General features: G+C 38.9%; 1 protein-coding gene across 4 annotated transcripts in view; it reads left to right on the top strand.

The window, feature by feature from the left end:
• Positions 1-2,272: 2,272 nt before the first annotated feature.
• Positions 2,273-18,778, top strand: part of LOC106877577 (putative monocarboxylate transporter 5) — an 89,973-nt gene continuing 73,467 nt past the window's right edge. For 3 of the 4 annotated variants that reach the window (XR_016237484.1, XM_089337965.1, XM_089337968.1), the window contains exon 1: positions 2,274-3,094. The gene's annotated coding sequence lies outside the window, so the exon portion shown is untranslated. Of the gene's footprint in view, positions 3,095-18,778 lie in introns of all 4 variants that reach the window. The other variant, XM_089337966.1, reaches the window with a different exon arrangement.

The following is an 18,778-nucleotide window of genomic DNA, read 5'->3' as shown; positions in this document are numbered from 1 at the left end:
CTAAAGGACCACTACAATAATGCAATAAGCATGTGAATCTGAGAGGGGAATATGTTGAATAAAATCATAATTAACTGATCTTCCTGTGTTTTCTTTTACCCAGAGCCAGAAACTTTTCAGCACCCCATCATAAGTTAGCTGCTTAGACATAAATTTTGCTTTATTTGACTTGTCTTACTCTTGTTGGTGCAGGCCATCTTTAAAAATCCAGGTTTTGGATCTGAGCTGGCTATTAAAATGGTTAAGAACCACTGATATATGCAGAGAGAGAGAGAAGGAGAGAGAGAGAGTGAGGGAGAGACAGAGGGAGAGAGAGAGAGAGGGAGAGAGAGAGACAGACAGACAGAGACAAACAGACAGATAGATAAACCAAGAGACAGAAAGGCAGCTAGACAGATAGACAGACAGACAGAAAGGCAGACAGATAGTCAGTCAGACAGACAGACAGACATATAGACAGACAGATAGATAGATAGATAGATAGGAAGACAGACAAGCAGAAAGTCAGACAGACTGAAAGAAAGACAGAAAGACAAACAGACAGACAGATAGACTGACAGATAGATAGAATCATTGAAGTTGAGACGGGGTATTAACAGCAAAGTGTTTCTATGGCTGAGTTGACTGCGCAGTCCACTATTAATAGCGCGACATTATACTTTCGATCCTTAAGTATAAGGCACAATACCAATGTATGTGTGTGTGTGTGTGTGTGCATGCATGCATACATACACACACACATGCACTCACACACACATACATACATATATACATACATACATTTAGTCTGTAAAATAATTGTGATTTGTAGTGTGGAAGATGTTTTGACTAGCAAGAAGTAGGGCACAGGTTTGTGGGTGTCGGCAGTTGTGAAAGGAGAGGTTGCAATGTTTATGCTTCTCCCACTCGCCACCCCTACCCCGAAGAGCAGAGGGTGATGCGAAATGCAAAAAAAACAAAAACAAAAGAAAACCCCTTCAAACGAGAATCGACTTCTGTGGGGAAAAAAATTATTCGGGTAGTTTTGAAAGGTGGCTGTGGAAGTGGTGCTACAGGTTCATTATGAATAATATCGAAATATGCACAGAATGCGACTTGGTATTAAATTTAACCGAACACAAACACGCCGCGCACGCGCACACACACACGCCTGTCATATTTTCCAGAAGAAATGGGTTCGTGCATTAAGGGCTGTCTTGGACTTTTTCTATCCGAAGTGTTTTTAACCCAATGTTTATTCGTTATTATTTATAGGTTCGAAGACGACGATCAGATAGTATCGTTAGCTCATTTTCCATTCACGTAGACTTTGCCTTTCATCCTTTTCGGGGTCGATGAAACAAGTACCAGTTGATCACTAGAGTCGATATAAACGCCTAGTCCCCAACCCCCAAATTTCAGACCTTGTGCCTATGATAGGAAGGATTACTTATAGCTCTATTTGCTTCGCGAGAAACCCTTCGAAACCTTAAATATATATATGGGTTCCAGTTAGACGTTCGAAAATGTTCAAAAATTTATAGTCATTGACTCCACGTTAGTTTTGCACTAAGAAAAAAGAAAAAAATGAAAAGAGGGAGAAAAAAAAGAAAATTATAGGTATGTTTGATTTGGGTAAAAAGCTAAAAAAAAAATTATAGGAGTAGGGAATAAAAATTTGTGATATTTATTCATAATTTTCTTCGAAGGTGTTAGCAGTGATGAAGAAGAAAAAAAAATTTTTTCATATCGACTTTGAAAAATAAAAAAGCTAACTTAAAAACGAAAGTTAATTGTTTCGTTTTTCGGTTGAGCAGTTTGCGTAACAGGAAAAATCAAAACGAGACGAAACGTAAGAGTGAAAATGTAGAAAGAGTAAACAATAACGAGTAAAGAGAAGATAGTAGTAGTAGGAAGAGGAGATGGCCAAAGGAGAAAAATGACGTCACCTAGGTACAATTGGGCGGGGAGGTTAGAGGTGAGGATGATAAATATGTATATATGTATGTATGTGTGTGTGTGTGTGTGTGTGTGTGTGTGTGTGTGTGTCTGTGTGTTGTAATGTTAGTTATTATGCGAGAGTGGGTGCGAGGCCTTAAAACCGACCAATCAACAACGAGGACTGTTTTCTTTTTTTGTCTTACATGTTTGTTATTTGAAAGCCAACCATCAGCTGATCACTCTCCTCCTCCCTCTACTCCTTTCTTATTTTCATGCTTTCTTTGTCTCTCTCTCTCTCTTTTTGTCACTCACTCTATCCCCCTCTCTCTCAAAGTGATAGCAGCAGTCGAGGTTATATTTAAAGGGATGGAGGTGGGGGGAGAAAATAAACTTAACGAAGAGAGTGAAAGATAGATATAAAGCAATTGTAGTAGTTATGAAAAGACAGAAATAAAAAGAGCGAGAGAAAGAGAGGTAGGGATAAAAAGAAAATAAGTATAGGAGATAAAAAATAAATAGACACAAAAGAAGGAAAATACGAGAGAGAGAGGAGCTGGATAAATTAGAAATAAGAGAGGCAAGGAGGATAAAGAGATAGAGACATAATTTAGATAGGGAGAGAGCTAGGGAGAGAAAGGGAGGTTGAGCATTCAGATAGGTAGAGAGCAAGAAAGAGAGGAGAGAGAGAGAGAGAGAGAGAAGTGAATTGACAGTTTAGATAGGTAGAGAGTTGAAGCGAGAGAAAGGTGGAGGTAACAAGTTAGATAGATAGAACTTCAGAGAGAAAGGTATAGAGATATTTTAGATAGATAGATAGAGAAAAAGACAGAGAGAGAGAGACGATGGAAATTTAGATAAGTAGAGTATAAAGAGAGAGGGGTAGCGATACTCAAAGAATGAGTGAGTTTAAGTTAGCTGCTTAAGTTTGAAGATCCAAATAAAACGCTGCGCACTGCTACTACACTATTTAGCAGCGCTGCTACTGCTCCACCTCCAGTAGTGCACTATTATTATTATTATATATATTTATATATATATATTGCACCCGGTTTTATAACAAAGTTTTCATGGAGCTATCTTTACGGATATATACCGTTTTTGCTAAAAGTGCAGCTTCCTCACGTATGAACTCTTTTCATGATTAAATTCACGACGGAATACAGCCCATATCTCGGTAAGTCCTTCTTTCTTCTCGATCTTTTTAATTCCGTGACTGTGTTTTTTTTCTTTTTGATTTTGTTTCTTATAATAAGAATTTCGTTTATTTGCCATCACAGCGATGGATGAATGTGGCGTTGGATGGTGGTAAGAGCAGCAGCTATTAATAAAAATTATTCTTGTAAATAATAATAATAATAATAATAATAATGATAATGATAGTAATAGTAATCTTTTAGACTCAAGGCCACATTATATATTCGACGGGTCGGTCGGGGAAGAGGTGTTGCTGATTAGAGCGATAAGGACTCGCTTATTATAAATGAAGCTAGTTGTTAATTTTATCAACTGCTGAATGTAAAGCAAGACGAAGTCGATCCCGTCAGATTTGAACTCGGAACGTAAAGGGACGTAACTAAATACCGCAAAGACATTTTTGTTTTTGTCCGGCGCTCTACCGATTCTGCCATCCTTAACAAATGACTTCTTTCTTAGCCGCTCCCCCCCCCCTTCTCACTCTTTTTATTCCACAACTAGGGGCAAACAAAGACAATTATAATACAAATCATTTATTACTCTCCTTGCAAAATCCGTATTTCTTACGTTTGCTGTACGGGTAAACGTTTAATATTGTCGAGTGGTACATAAATGAATATTTTTAACTTGGCAAAATATCAATATATAGACTAATTCACATTACATGTATAGAGGAATATTTAATACATGGCGATGTTTTATTTGGCCTTGTGTGAATGTATATATGTATATATATATATATTATATATAATGTGTGTGTGCTTAAATGAAATGTGGAAATTATTGTAATCATTAAAATTGGCGTCACGCACCGCATTTGAAACGATGAACTGTTATAACGAATCTGGAAATTTTACTGTTGTGTTTATTTGTTAAATATGAAGGAGATGGCCTTTTTGATTATAAAGTTTCTTTCATAACTCGTTGTTGCTATATTTACTATAAATTATATCTTGATAATTCAGATCGCGATGCTTGATGTTCCCCTATTTACAACAAGAACGATTTCTTGTCTTTTATTTTCATTGTGATTGCTCGTTGTGAGGGCAGAATGTGACTTTTTTGTCTGTGTGTATATGTCGGGAGGGTTATTTTTTTCTACAAATATATATTATTAAATGGATCATCATGTCTACACATACATTGTATTATACAGTCACCAGCTCTCGCTAATTTAAATGAATATGTTTTCTCATATCACCATACAAACAGCTTTTATAATTATTTTTCTTCCTTTCCTTTCGTTTTGTCTTTTCATCTGTTTTTAATTTCTTCTTCGAGGATATATATACATACATGTATACCCAAATTTAAAATTACATACATGTGTGTGTGTGTGTGTGTATATATATAAGCTTTGAGGAACCTTGGAACTTTGCTATTCCAAACAAAACAGTCCTTTTTTAAAAAAATAAGATATAAAAATTAGAGCACTACCGTGTTTTCAATCTAACGTATTTTGAAAGCTGTTCCACCCCATATATATATATGTATATATATATATATATATATATATCGGTGTGTTCGATTAGTGTTATACACGAAACTTTCGATCCTGGTGTCACTATAACTTCTGCAGATTATACACACACACACACACACACATATATATATATATAATATACAAACGAATTCACACGCTTCAGTATGTATATAAAGATGATGTCTGCTGGAATAACTATGCTTATCATTCTAACTTCTGTTTTATCGGTCTTTTTTATTTTGCTTAGCTTTTCACTTAGTCCATGCTTCCTTATATACAAATAATGTCTTTTCTAAAGCACCCCGTATTCCACCGTTTTTATTTTTCCTAATTCGTCACCTCCTGCTTTTTTTTCCTATTTCATTCCATCTCTCTCTTTTTAAATATAAAAAGGGAAACGTATATTTTTATCGGTGCAATATTCAGATCGCTTTCTCCATAAATATATTTTCTATTGTTTTGGCTTTTTTTTCCTACCCATTTCGCCATTTCTTCCTTCTTTGAGTTTTCTAATTTGTCTGTTTAGTAACCCCAACTCTTATTTCTCGCACATCTCATAGCATGGGCATGTATATATATATATATATATATATAGGTTTATTGTACTTCTACTAAATAGATTTTGATATTCATTTTTCAATTTATTTTTTTCTGCATATAATACATGTCTTCTATGGAACTCAGGCGTTTCATATCGAAGCACTCTTTTCCAGTGTTGTTGCACTTTGTCCATTTCGTTTATGAGCTGATAACATCCATCAAAATGTATTTTGATTTTCGTCTTGAAAAATATGTGTGTGCGTTCGTGTGTATTTGTATGTGTACGATATCCTTTAATATATATATATATATATATATACATATACCCCTTTATCTATCCATAACCCCCTTCGTTTATCCATCTACGATCTTCCTCCCACTTAAACTCGCATCTGTTTGCTACCCCGTCGCTTCTCTGTCTCTATCTCTCCTCCTGCCCTTTCTCTATTCTAATGGAATTGCACGTGTTTGTGCCGTGAGCCTTCTCCTCCTGTCTCGCCCTCTGTTTCTCCCCATCTCTCTCTCCCTCTTACTGATCCTTCTCCCCTTTGGTTATCTCCATTTCTTCCTCCTTTACTCTCTCTCTCCACTTTTCCCCCCTCACTCTCATGACCAAAATTCGTAACACATGCTTCACTTGGAAGAATTCTTGCCAAAGAAAAATCTCCTGCTTTCCTTGCCTTCTGCTTTCTCTGCCACGCAGTGGCCCTCACAAACTACATTGCATCTCACTGAATTTCAATAAACCCCTGGCTTTTATCATTCACATGTATGTATGTATATTAAAGTTTGTGGCGAGTTTTGCGGGCAAATGCAGACATTTCGGGGTCGGCCCTTCCCCAGTGAAACACAGAGAGGGAAAAAAAAACATTGATATGGGCTCACCTGCGGTTTCTCGCCCTGCCAGAAATAGTGGTGAAATTTCCCTCAACATCTTTTATTTTACTTTTAAGAATTCTTTTCTACTCTAGACACAAGGCTCGAAATTCTGGGGGGGGGGGGGCAGTCGATTAGATAGACTCCAGTACGCAACTAGTACTTAGTTTATCGACCGCGAAAGGATGAAAAGAAAAGTCGACCTCGGCGGAATTTGAACTCAGAACGTAAAGACTGACGAAATACCGCTAAGCATTTCGCCCGGCGTGCTGACGATTCTGCCAGCACGTCACCTTCCAGCAACAACAACAATGATAATTATAAGCCTTTCGTTCTTTCTCCTACATTTGTGTATATGTTTATAGACATACGTATAAAATATGATGGTGATATAGAAATTCGCTTTGCAATGCATGGTTCGATCTCACTTGCGTGACATCGTGTGCAAGCAAATGCCTTTTACCATAACCCTCGGGCCCAAGCCAACCTTTGTGAGTGAAATCGGGTAGACGGAAGCTGGGCAGGTAGATTGGAGGTGTAATTCACTGATCCAGTCATGTCACGATATTGTGTCAAACGTAATCGGCCTGAGAATCACATTAAGGGTACACGCGTCTGTGGAAAAATCAGCGAGGATCCATAAGATAATACAGGGTTTCCACAAAGACTGGGTACACGGAGTAAATAAAATCATAACATAAACAATTAACTATAAGAAATAATAATTTCTTAAAGTACGTGTTAATCCCCATGTACCCAGATTTTGTGGACACCAATATGTGACTCGCCGCAAATTGCGCGAGAACTGAATGCAAAACATATATTTAAGGTACCTGGGTGCATTTATCAGAGCTACAAGCATTCGGAAACCGGGTCTTAAGTTTCAGGATGGTTACTGCCTTCCCTGCCACCAATCTCGGTGGCCCTGAATAATAAAGAGTTACAGGTATTGTATTTTCCTTCCTCACTATGCAGGGACCCCCAGTGCTTTGTACGATGGGATCTTTCTGATTTGGCGAAAGATCCGTACGATGTTTTATTTGTTTATTTATTCATTAATTATTTATTTATTTATATCAAACTCGGAAAGAGGAAAAGCGGAATAAATTTGGACGGAATTTGAGCCGAGAACGTCAAGCCATATAAACAAACATCTCTGTGTACTTTGTCCGACGCTCTTAGGGACTCAATCCACTCAGTGTGCGCACACTCTCACATACATCGTTTGATAAGATGTAGTTCACAGCATACCTGATCACATATATCCGACGGGCTTCCGCGCTGTTTCCGCTTGACTTGCTATAAATAGCAACCAACTCTTCTCGAATCAATCTCTACCACCTTAACAAAAAAAACAAAACAAAAATTATTCTGAATAATACATAGTCCAGTGTTTTTTTTGTTCAGTTTTACTTGTTTCACTCATTGCTTTGCAGATATGCTGGGGCACCACCTTGAAGGATTAAATCGAACTAATCGAACTCAGTATTTATTTTAAAGCCGGGTACTTATTCTGTCGGTGTCTTTTGCAGAACTGCTAAGTTACGGCGACACAAACAAACCAACACCGTTTGTGGAAGCGGTGGTGAGGGACAAACACCACAAACACAGACGCACAAACACAGACGCACAAACTCTCTCACACACACACACACACACACACACACAACGGACTTCTTTCAATTTCCGTCTACAAAATCCACTCAAAAGGTCGACCGGGGGCTATAAAAAAAAATATTATGATCGTTTTCTGAATCACTTTCGCTAGCATTAGACTCGCGCACACTATCACTTGTTGACGCGATCGCCGATTCCCAAGCACTCGTAGACGGACTCATAGATTTCTTTTTTAAAAAACAAGTCTAGAATTGTTTGCTTAGAAGTTGTTTTCGTTTCGTTCTCTATATACTTCTCGGTAACACACACAAGCATTTGTTATGGAAGTAGAAACTGTTGCACTTAGTTCAAAATTTGGATCTTGTGCTTGAAAAATGTCCACAGCTTTGGTAGTTGTTGGTCGGGCCGTCGACCCTCGTTATATGCAATTATGCAAATGAATTTGCACATAAAAAACATTATTGTTTACGTTTTTAATTAATTAATCAACTACTTTATTTCGTAAGTGAGTGATGAGTGAATCTACTTTGTTAAATAACAAAACCGACCTGTTTTTACATTGATTCCAAGCTACCGTGATGGCCCCTCGTGCGTCTAATTTTCTGTAACGCATGGCAGAGCTTGAACTCAGCCCTGCCGGATAATCGGAGTGTGAGTGTCATTGACCGCGGTATAGTCCGAAGATAGAGAGTAGTTCTAGTGGCCTTCGTCGGCTCGAGACATAGTGTGCCACGGAGCGCATGTTCTGTGTTCTTTTTCTTTTAAAGCAGCCAAATCTCCTTCAAATAGCACCCAAACCTCTCTAAAGAAGACACATTTGGATGATGTCGTCTGGGATTCCCTGTACATAGGAAAAAGACAAGATGGCCAAGGCTGGAATGCAGTTTGATCATAAGTGCGCACAATCAGTGCTGCTGGCTTTGGGCTGTACAACATTCCTTGAATGTTCCTAAGTTCGTGGGACAGCTGTGTGTGCGTGTAGAATAGAGTCGGAAATTATCTCGTGCTTGAAAAACCGGAATTTCTCCGGATATGTATGTTTTAATCGTAAATTACAATTCTGTGAAATAAAGAAAAAGAAAAGAATGGGAAGGTAAATTTTTACTCCCCCCCCCCCCGGCTTTCTTTTTCAAATGTTAGGCGGATTGAGGTTTTAAACACTGGAAATTATTATTTTTCAAAAATCCGAAACGCATTTTTAGAAAAAAAAAAAAAAAAAGCAAAACTGGAAAATCACACAAAATTACGGGCATTTGACTGCGGTCTTGCTGGAGCACCGCCTTTAGTCGGACAAATCGACCCCAGAACTTATTCTTTGTAAGCCCAGTGCTTATTCTATCGGTTACTTTTGCCGAACCGCTAAGTTTCGGGGACATAAACACACCAACATCAGTTGTCAAACGGTGGTGAGGGGACAAACACAGACACACAAACATATATATATATATATATGGGAGAATATACAAATAATAACAACAGACGAGGACAGGTGGTGTAAATAACAAAAGTATATATTAGTATGACGCTTGGGAATACGGAAAGTCTATATCCGACGGGCTTCTTTTCAGTTTCCGTCTACCAAATTCACTCACAAAGGTTTGGTCGGCCCGAGGTTATAGTAGAAGACACTTGCAGTGGGACTGGACCCGGAACCGTGTCGTTGGAAAGCAAGCTTCTTACCACACAGCCACGCCTATATATATATATATATATATTCACCGTGACCATCCCGTACGATTTGTGTTTATCAATAATTACATTGTGCATGGTATTTCTTTTCCATTTGAAGGCGGTAGGATGATATAAGGATGAAACGGCTGCTATTTCTAGCAGATCGTACAACCACATAGCGGTAGAGGCATCTTCGCTGGCTTGTTTGTGACATAGTTTCAGGCGTGTGTGTAACATCATTTTGCGTGCGTGCGGGCTTGTGTGTGTATGTGTATTATATATATAATTTCACCGTAAACACATGTCAAGTGCTTTGTGCTTGCATCATATAGGTCGCGTGTACTCTGGATTCTGTCTGCTAGTGTGCAAGCTGTTCGTTTTAGATATAACCACGTCTAGTTTACCAAAATAATTGGCACAACAATCAGGGCGTCTTATGAAATGCCTTGCGGTGCATAGTTATGTGCGGTGAGTTCAAATCATGCTGAGGTCCGCTTTGTCATTTTCTTCTTCCGAAGTCGATAAAACGAAGTAGCAATTGATGTACCGGAGTTAATTCAATCAATTGTTATTCTCCCCACCAATCTTCTGGCCGTGTGCATATGTTAGAACCAATTATTAATATTCTTGGAAAGGAGTCGATTAGCTCAATCGTCAGCACATCGAAAAGAAAAAAAAAATGCTTTGCGGTATTTGTTCTAGCTCTACGTTCTGAGTTCAAATACCGCTGGGGGTCAACTTTATTGTTCGTTTTTTTTTTTTCGGGGTCAATAAAATAAAGTACCGATCACTGGGGCGGTAAGTATCAACTTATCCTCTTCCTTTCCAAATTGCTGGTCCCGTGCTTAGATTAAAAACCATTTAAAAAGTAGAGGCGAGCTGGCAGAATCGCTAGCGTGCCGGGCAAAATGATTAGCGGTATTTCTTCCGTATTTACGTTCTGCGTTCAAATTCCGCCGGGGTGGACTTTGCCTTTCAGCTTTCCGAGGTCGATAAAATAAGTATATGTTGAACAGTGGGGTCGATGTATTCAATTTATCTTCTCCCTACCAAATTTCAAGCCTTGTGTCTATAGTAGAAAGGATTATTATTATTATTATTATTATTATTATATGCTACTCGTGTCACCATTGTCTTTCATCGTTTGAATGATCGAGAGAGTAAATCAAGTTACTAGCGTCAGTTTCGTGGACTCAACTCTCCCCTCGAGTTGGTACTATCTTAGGTAATCATATACAACGAAGTCTGTTTGTTGTGGGGGAGAGGACGGATTTGATATTTCGGTTCTGTCCATCTGGTCGTCATGTGTTTTCTAATCTAATAAATAAACCGTCAGAAACTAGGATTAAGCCAGCATCATATAGTATTACATATAGAACACACAGTTTTTAAGTTTAGTTTTGAATTTTTCCGTGCGTCATCGTCCAATGGTGACCCTGTACACCTCATTAGCGATGTATTTCCCGAGGGTAATTGGGCGTTTCGTGTCTTTCGGCTCCACACTCTCTTACTCGGACGACCCAACCGACTTTTGAATTGCATGCATGCATACATACATACATACAGACAGACAGACATTTTCTTGGATTCTTGTTTTCGACAACAGAGATTACGATTTCTGATTTTAACGGTCCCACCGCCACACTTCTTTCTTTTTTTTTTTTTGGTAATTTTTCAGATTGACACCCGCACGATCTTCACTAGGGGGTTAGGGTTTACGGTTAGAGTTTTAGGGTTTGGGTTAGGGAATTCCCTAACTCTAACCCTAACAGCCTAGTGAAGATCGTGCCGGTGTTAATCTGAAAAATTACCTTTTTTTTAAAACATTTTCCGATTTTGTTTATTAAAAAAACTCTACGTTAAAAAATACGGAGTTATCAATCCTGAAAAAGAAAGAAAAGATTTATTCCAAAATTTAAGTTTTTCTCTATTTTTAATGCAGATTGCCTGATATAATTTTCCACTTTATTTTGTGGTCAAACCAAAAGAACGCCAAACGAGACTACATACCCGCTGTGGGTCCACAACCTGTAGATTTTCAACCTTACAACTGATTCGTTTACGCCGCTAACATACTAAATTGGCACTTACCAGTCGCTGTCTGTCCCCCTTTTGGTTAAGCAAAATAAAGTGCTTTACCCAAGGACACACCATTCCACCTTGGCCGTGAATCGTACCCAACATCTTATGATTGAGAGCCCAGTTGCCTAACCACTAAGCTACGTGTCTTCACGTTCTACACGTATTTCATCTCACGCTTCTTGATTTTTTTCTGATACCTCCCTTTCTTCATTTGGACATCTGTTTAGCCAGCTAAACAAATAATTATGCCGAGTTATCCAGCCAGCCAGCCACCTACCCACCATCTATCGAGCCTAGCCACCCATCTAGCTATCTATCGAGCCTTTCGTCCATCTATCGTCCTTCGAGCTAGCCGGCCATCCATTCTTCGAGCCTTGCAGCCATCCACTCGTCCTTCGACCCATCCATCCGTCTATCTATCTTGCTATCTATCTGACGAGCCATCTATCCGTGTATTTATGTGTGTTTGTCAAGTCAGAGAGACGTATATATTTATAACATTGACAAATGCTTTGTGCCGGCTAGTTTCCAGCAATGTGTTGTGTATTTCTGCCTAAAAGAGTGTGAGTGAGAGAGAAGGCCAAAAGAAATACGTGTGCCTAAACACGTGCACACCAGTCAGTCTGACTGAATTTCCATTGTGTGCCTATTATGTGTATGTCTCTGTTCATACTCTTGTTTGTCTGTGTGTATGCCTTATGCCTATCTAATGTTAGTGTGTGAGAGACTTTTTGTCTGTGCGCCTATGTGTATGTACACGTGTTTCTCTTTAGCAATGTGTATCTCTCTCTCTTGATATGTGAGGATATCTCTCTTTCTGTGTGTGTGTGTGTGTGTGTGTTTATGCTTGTGAAAGCATTTATTTGAATATAGCACTATCGAGTGCGTCTATTATCTTTTACGTCACGACAGCGGTGCTCCAGCGTGGCTTGAGCTACAATAAGTTTGCTAAATAAATAAACAAATAAACTGGCTTCCTGCGCAAGAGACCTCTGTACGGTCGTTCAACCTGCTAGAAATAACAGGCAGTCCGCCCTCGAATGCACTTTCTCCTATATGCTAACGATTCTGCCAGCCCGCTGCCTTTTGTTTCCAATTTTTGGCACAAGGCGAGTTCCAGAGGGATATGAAATAGCAAAGTTGATTTCGATGGGATCTGGACTCGGAACGGAGACGGTCCGATGCTCTTATGATTCTGCCAACTCGCACCAATAAAAATGATTTTAACTTTTGGCTCAAGGCCAGCAATTTTAGGAGAGTTTAGTTTATTACAGAGGTTATCTATGGACCTCTTTGACTACTATTCTATATTAGTGTCCCCCCACCCCTCCGGCCCACCATAGGCCAGGCGCACTCACAGGAATTTTTCGAAGGGAGGGCACAAGGCACAAAGTCAGAAAGGAATTCAATTCCAGGAGAAAAGGGCGTAATAACATTATTTAGAAGGGTGCACTTCTTTTCCTGTGTCCGCCCTTGTAGCCATTCGATGTTTTAAGAACTAGTTCTTTCAAAATTCCTGTTTTGCAATTCACACATTAACTTGTGTAGATTAAACTGTATAAAATGTTAGAGAAGGAATCTTGCTGTTTCTTGTAATAAATACAGCTAAACCAAAATGTTTCCATTGGCCCTTATTATACTACTGTACGTCCCCAATTTACTATTTTGCTTCCATGCACCCCCTATATGGATCCCGGTTGAGAACCACTGGTCTATTACATTGACCCCGTGTAGTCGTTTTGATTCCAACCCGGCTGAGGACAGGGTCTCTGGTTCTCTGGTACAAAGACTCTTAAGTTAAAATGTTCACGTTCATATTTGTAAAAACCTCGTGTCATTAGCTTACGGACTGTCTTTCTTACTTTGTGCTTTTAATATGGCGGACAAAGTGAAAATAACTGCGACCAGTTGAAAGAGAAAGTAAAATATTATCATTGTGTATGTACCGTAAATCTTTGAGTATAGTCTGCCCTTGAGTATAATACGCAGGGGATTTTTAGGGGGCTGTACATCTGAAAAACCTAAACATTCTAGTGTAAATTTCCGTCATCATCTGATTCAAAGTCAACATCAGAAGATTCACTTTCATTTATTTCATCTTTCCATACAACGTCATCCTGAGTACCATCCAGTGCAGACGATATACAACATCACGGTAATGATGCAAACTGCCAATACAAACAGCAGGATGAACTTATTTATTTTAATAAATGTTGCTTACTGCAAGTTATTGATGATTCTTTTATGACTTTATTGCTTTCAGGCTTAGCTTAAGGTATTTGCGCACCCGACATCACAAAATGTGTCTGAATAAACATTGCCGGACAGTAAATAGAGACTCGGACATTGCTTAGAAAGTATTTTTCATTTTTAACCCCATATATAGTACGCACTAGGGATTTTGACCTTTAAATTTGGGGGGAAAAATGCGGATTATACTCGAGGATTTACGGTACCTGTGACGGTGTATGTTATGTATTGCTTTGTTTGTCTTGTGTCGTAAAATATGTTTCATTGTGAAAACATCCGGTTTGATAACTAACTAACTAAACAAATAAAATCAGCCTCATTTGACGGTTGATAATTTTTGTTATTGATTACTTACGATTTTTGTCTGTTATCTAACTTGTTGCCATATTCATTTTCTTTTATTTTATTTGTTTAAGTCATTTGACTACTGCCATGCTGGAGCACCGCCTTTAGTGGAGCAATTCGACCCCAGGACTTGTTCTTTGTGTATGTATTACTTATTCTATAGGTCTCTTTTGCCGAACCGCTAGGTTACGGTGACGTAAACATACCAGTATCGGTTGTCAAGCGATGTTGAGGAGACAAGCACAGACACACAAACATATATATATATATATATATATATATATATATATTGGCCTTGTGCGAAAATTTGAAACCAGTATTAAGGTGGCGAGATGACAAAACGTTCGACTTTACGTTCAGAGTTCAAATTTCGCCGAGGTCGACTTTGCCTTTCATCCTTTCGTGTGTACATATATGCATACAGTTATAAAAATAAATACACCAATTGATCACTGGAGTCGATGAATCGACTTATCCCTCCTCTTAATTTACTGGCCTTGTGCCAAAATTTGGAACCAATATTTAATATACAATAAATACTAAGCCTTTCGAAATTTTTGCTTGATTATTTGAAAGCATGCGCACAATAGCTCTAATTTTGGCGGAAAAGTGTAGCCCAATGGGACCAACTTCAGCTGTTGACATTTTATCGCCCTTCTCTCTCACTGAGATGGGGGTTGAAATAGTAATGTTGAAGTGGTCTAATTTAATTGAGCAAAGCTGTCACTTCTGCCAGTACGACAATTTCGAATGAAACCCTTAAGCTGTGTTCGACTAAAATTCTTCAAAGCGGAGCCCCAGCATGGCCGCAGTCCAATGGCTGAAACAAGTCAAATGGAAAGGTACTGCTACAACCATTCTCGAATATCAAATAATGATAGCACTTTTTCTTTTTTTTCTTTTCTTTTTTTTTTTTTCTGTTATCACTTGAGATAATATTGTCTGAAATGTTGAATGGAAAAAAGATTGGTAAAAGTGGCAAAAACTAGGACAGAAACCAGTTAAAAGAAATACAAAGAATCATAAGAGACTGGTGGTGGTGGTGGTGGTGTTGGTGTTGGTGGGGGACATGCGCCATAGAAACCGGGAAACCGAGCCCATGAAATATAAAAATACTATAGGATTTTTTTAAACATCGGGGTTATGAGGATCCTTCTGAACGATGTAAGTTGAGTTATGCCTATATTGTCCTTAAACTGAGTTTTTTGCTCCATGAATCATTCGTAAAGAACTGCGTTCGAATTGTTTACGCCGGTCTTTCATCTCGTCTATTCCACGATGCGATTAATTGATTCAATCACACCAGTATGTTTTAATTAATATTCTGGTGCGGAAAGGTGCGGTATGTTTTACCGAATACATTTATTACAGAGACATATGTACACATTTAACACATCAAATTCACAACACATACACACACACACGACAGTCTTTCGGTAAAAGTCTATGATGTCATGAGTGAGTGTGCGACATTGTTTTCCATCTGCTTGACAGAGCTGAAGTCAAAGCATACACTCGCACACATTCAATCATGACTGACGAAATTTTACTAATACCGCAACATCACCACGCGCGTGCGCGCACACGCACTCCTACACTCATTCATTACTGAAAATAGAGTAAGGTTTGTCTTAAAATTGGTTTGATTGGTACTTTAGCCTTCAGCTGGTGGCTTATTTAACCAGACTGGTTGAATAAGCCACCAGGTGAAGTTTAAAGTTCAGTGTGTGTGTGACCGCCATCGGTCAACTATGGCTGTGCATTTGCCCATGGACACGCAAGCCCGGGTAAGGTCTTTTTTGCGGAAGACTGGCGTGCAAGTCTCCCGTCGATGTTATCCAAGAGAAAGACCACTAACTTGAGCCGATACTGCTAGGCACCAGCGCTGTCGCAGTCGTTGCCATCGGAACGCAAAAGGGCCAGAACAGATACCACAAGGCACTTTGCCCGACATTCTGACTGTTCCGCCATTCTATCGCCTTGAATCTACCTTTTTTTTCAATCGACCTTGGAGAGATTGCCGGCGAAGTAATCTCGACTGTTGTTAAACTCCGAACGTAAAGAGCCGGAAGTAATACCGCGAGGTACTTTTCCGACGCTCTAACAGTTCACCTCGCCTCGCCGCCTTTTTAACCCTTTTGTTACCATATTTCTGTTGAAATATAACTGCCATTGTTTCAATTAATTTTGAAAATAATGTAGAACTTAATAAAATAACTCTGTCCATATTAAGCTGGTGTTTGAGATATAAATTAACATAAAATATTGATGGAAAGGACAGCAAGCTTCTTTCATAGAACCAGGGCAGCTTGGTATCAAAAGGGTTAATCATAACGATGGTGATGATTTCTTTTTCTTTCTGTTATCACAGGGATAAAGGATGAGAGGGGGCAATTTAAAACTTTGTGTGTGTGCGAAGGTAACATTTTATACTGATGATTTGTTCTCCTCTAACTCTGATTCCGATCTTTGTTACATTATTATTTAAGCTGTCAGACGTTGCCATTTTTCTTTTTTTAACTAAAGCTATCCAGTTTTTTCCCTATTCCAGTGCCGACTTGAAACCTGCATTTGTCATGTATTTTTATGACATAAGCAAAATAAATACGTTATCTCTGGGCAATCAGATATAACCTGGTCCTACTTTATATGATCCATAATGAATAATGACACAAGGAATGATAAAACACGATATAATCCATCATGAACGATAGCACAATCACAAGGCAGTGTGCCACGCTAGAATGTTAGAAATGTCACAGGAAACAATAAAATATTTCAAAATTTCTCTTTTTTTTTTTTAAACCGAAATGTGTCACGATAGTGGAAGCTTCTGTAGTCATTTGACCTTAAAAAAATAATCAAATCTCAACTTTGCTTATTGTCCCTCAGAAATCGATAAAATAAGGTTCCACTCTTGTATTAGAGTTGATGTAATCTATCAGTTTCCCACTCCCTCCAAATTGCTGACCTGTCTGGGGCTGTTAAGCTGTAGTTAGTCCCGGGGCTCTTAAGCTGTAGTTAGTCCTGGGGCTCTTAAGTTGTAGTTAGTCCCGGGGCTCTTAAGCTGTAGTTAGTCCTGGGGCTCTTAAGTTGTAGTTAGTCCCGGGGCTCTAAGTTGTAGTTAGTCTTAGGACTTCAGACAAGTACTGACTTCACTAATTCTTTCTAGCATATGCTCTTTGTGTGTGTTTAATATATACTCTCTGGTCACATACAAATGTATATGTTCTTACTCGTGTGTGTATATAGACACACACAGAGACAGACACGGGTACACTTACCCTATCCCACCCCACGCTTCACATACAAATGCTATCTTTTCTACTTTATTGTCTTATCTAATAATAGATTAAAAATAAAAAAAAAATATATATAAATTTTAGTCTACTTTGCAGTTTTGACATGTTCCGGTGCAAAAATAGTGATGTCAGCTGATATTATTGAATGCCATGTGATGGGACATGCATCAGGCACAAGCACATAGCCTGGGCACCATTCTCTCTCCCCCTGTTACCCCTAACACCACCTTCGTCATCGCTGCCACCATCGCACTCACCAACCACGATCTGTTCAGTCGTTGACATTCGAGAACGTTTGGCCCACTTCCAAGCTGTGTCCTGCTTCTTGTCAACGTTTACTCACCGCGGTCGCCTCTTCTCTGAGCTCAGAGGTTGCATGTGTACTGAAACCCCTACCCTGCCTTTCAGCAGTTCTAACTCCCGCTCGTGACCGTATTTCCAATGGAATACACAACACCTTTGCCGTTACAAATTAATTTTCAAAGTGATCAGGAATTGTTGTATGCCTGTGTGTGATGGTTGGTGGGCGTTTAGTATTTAGTAAAACAATTAACTTATATCATTACCTGTTTCTAGTTTTAAATAATTGCGAGTCTTGTGTCAGCTCATTAAAAGTAAAAATATTAGTTTGAGTTTAACACAACATTTCTTTCACCATTTCAAACACCATCTTTCAAGTGATCGAAGGACAGAAAGTGACCAGGAAAGTGCAGATGTGAATTGTTCTCCTTTACTGATTTCTGTCCTGATTCAACTGTCCACAAGCGCAAATTCGATCAACTGTCCACTAGCATAAATTTGTTCACGTGTCTACGTAAATAAATTCAATCAATTATCCATTAGAACTTATTCAATCAGATCACCTTCAGCGCAGATCCGATCAAATGTCTAATTGAGCAAATCCGATCAAGTGTATTTCTGAACCAATTCGACTTACTCTCCACTTGTGCAAATTCAATTAATTATATACTTGAGCAAGTTCAATCAATTGAATTTGCGCTAGTGGGCAGTTGATCAAATTTGCGTTAGTGGACAGTTGACCAAATTTACACCACTATACATTGCGCTTGTGGACAGTAGATCGAATTTGCGCTTGTTGACAGGTGATAGAATATGCGATAGTGGACGCTTGAATCTCGGCCGATGCGTAGGGAGCTAGGTGCCTTCTGCATTGCGTTCTCGGACCACTCGACAACTAAGAATAGTGCTTGTCAAGATAGTCGAGGTTTTGGCAGTTTTTGGACGTCTCCAAGTTAGCGGACGTGTCGTTGCACCAATAATCTCTTCCATACCAAGGAGCTTGGTTTTCTTTCACGTGTACATATTGCTCATTTTGTCTTTTCATGTAATGTTCTTGATCTGTCTCAGGTATCTTATTGAAAGCCGTAATTTTTTTTTATTGTAGCTGTTGTTACCAGTTGGCGATATATAATCCACGTATCCTATTCTTATAATGTGCTGAATAGTACATTGCAGTTCGCTTGGACTCTACACGTGC

This window comes from Octopus bimaculoides, chromosome 20, assembly GCF_046866305.1.
Source record: "Octopus bimaculoides isolate indiv1 chromosome 20, ASM4686630v1, whole genome shotgun sequence".
Taxonomy (NCBI): domain Eukaryota; kingdom Metazoa; phylum Mollusca; class Cephalopoda; order Octopoda; family Octopodidae; genus Octopus; species Octopus bimaculoides.
Note: the sequence above shows the minus strand (reverse complement) of the source record. Positions and strands in the feature narration are given on the sequence as shown.